Genomic DNA, 2,348 nt, shown 5'->3' with positions numbered 1-2,348 from the left:
TATAGTTTTGCAGGCATCTCAAAATTCTGAAACTAAACTATTTCTCACATAATTGGACAACAAAATAAGAGACAGACTATTGTGAATGAGGATGATAGGCATACTGTTCTAAAAATTTTTGAAAGAGCACAATTTAGTTTAAGCCTACAATTGACGCTAATAGTACTAGTTTATCACGGGATTCCCAAATGTTTGAAATTTCACAACATATCAGAATTCAAACAAGTATCGATACAATCAATGAAAAATTACGCAGAAGTGACATGAACAGCAAAATATACTAATATAGAACTTCAAATAGACACATTATCTAGTACAAACAGTCCCCACATAAGGGAAAATTCCTAAGTCAGCTTTATTTAAATGGGTAAATAAAATAAATAACAAAACTGGAAATTGTCCCTCCTCTTGCAATGGATTGCTACTGGACAACTGCTTTTGTACATTAAATGGAGAGTACAGTACACATCTAATTAACACCAATGGATTTATTTTCACAGAATAACAATCTTTGGATACTGTACTGCATAGTGTGGGAACAAACATGTGATAGACCTTCTCAGAACACACCCATATGGCAAAAGTGAAAAAGAGGACACAAAAATTATTAATGTCATTTGGATGAAAATTATACTTTTCAACTTAAGATAATATAGTTACTAAAAATATTTTTAGTTAAGCAACTAGTTTCAACTCGAAAAGCCATTTTTCGGTTTACACACATAGCGAGGTCTCACAGAAATAAAAAGACAGCAAACTCACACTATGTGCTACTGTTCATCATGGCTTACAAATTACAGTAGAAATGCTACTGTTTGTTGTACTTTAAAAACATTTAAAATGGCTTTTTGGGCCAGAACTAACTGTACAGGGTGATTCAAAAAGAATACCACAACTTTAAAAATGTGTATTTAATGAAAGAAACATAATATAACCTTCTGTTATACATCATTACAAAGAGTATTTAAAAAGTTTTTTTTTCACTCAAAAACGAGTTCAGAGATGTTCAATATGGCCCCCTCCAGACACTCGAGCAATATCAACCCGATACTCCAACTCGTTCCACACTCTCTGTAGCATATCAGGCGTAACAGTTTGGATAGCTGCTGTTATTTCTCGTTTCAAATCATCAATGGTGGCTGGGAGAGGTGGCCGAAACACCATATCCTTAACATACCCCCATAAAAAAAACGCAAGGGGTAAGATCAGCGCTTCTTGGAGGCCAGTGATGAAGTGCTCTGTCACGGGCTGCCTGGCAGCCGATCCATCGCCTCGGGTAGTTGACGTTCAGGTAGTTACGGACAGATAAGTGCCAATGTGGTGGCGCTCCATCCTGCTGAAATACGAATTATTGTGCTTCTTGTTCGAGCTGAGGGAACAGCCAATTCTCTAACATCTCCAGATACTGTAGTCCAGTTACAGTAGCACCTTCGAAGAAAAAGGGACCAAAATCTTTATTGGCTGAGTTGTTTCCCGCGGATTCTCAGTGCCCCATATACAGACATTGTGACGGTTGACTTTCCCGTTAGTGTGGAAAGTTGCTTCATCACTAAACACAATCTTTGAAACGAAAGATTCATCTGTTTCCATTTGAGCAAGGATAAAATCACAGAAATCGATTCTTTTAATCTTATCAGCTGCAGACAGTGCTTGAACCAATTTCAGACGATAAGGTTTCATAACTAACCTTTTTCGTAGGACTCTCCATACAGTTGAATGTGGAATTTGCAGCTCTCTGCTAGCTCTGCAAGTCGATTTTCCTGGGCTGCGAACAAATGCTTGCTGGATGCGTGCTACATTTTCATCACTCATTTTCGGCCGTCCAGAACTTTTCCCTTTGTACAAACACCCATTCTCTGTAAACTGTTTATACCAACGTTTAATACACCACCTATCAGGAGGTTTAACACCATACTTCATTCAAAATGCACGCTGAACAACTGTCGTCGATTCACTTCTGCCGTACTCAATAACACAAAAAGCTTTCTGTTGAGCGGTCGCCATCTTAGCATCAACTGACGCTGACGCCTAGTCAACAGCGCCTCAAGTGAACAAATGTACAATTAAATGAAACTTTATAGCTCCCTTAATTCGCCGACAGATAGTGCTTAGCTCTGCCTTTTGTCGTTGCAGAGTTTTAAATTCCTAAAGTTGTGGTATTCTTTTTGAATCACCCTGTATAATTAAGGAGAGGTCTTATTAAAATACAACAGCTTAAATGGAAAAAATATCACCTTCATTCATTATGAAGGTTGTTGTAATGTCAGAGACATTTTAAATGTATCACACATATGTAAATTTAATTACCTGAGCAGATCAGTATCCTTCATCACTCCAAGTAATGTTGT

The sequence above is a fragment of the Schistocerca piceifrons genome, unplaced genomic scaffold, assembly GCF_021461385.2.
Source record: "Schistocerca piceifrons isolate TAMUIC-IGC-003096 unplaced genomic scaffold, iqSchPice1.1 HiC_scaffold_2281, whole genome shotgun sequence".
NCBI classification, from domain to species: Eukaryota; Metazoa; Arthropoda; class Insecta; order Orthoptera; family Acrididae; genus Schistocerca; species Schistocerca piceifrons.
The sequence above is the reverse complement of the archived record's forward strand: the minus strand, read 5'-3'. Positions refer to the sequence as shown.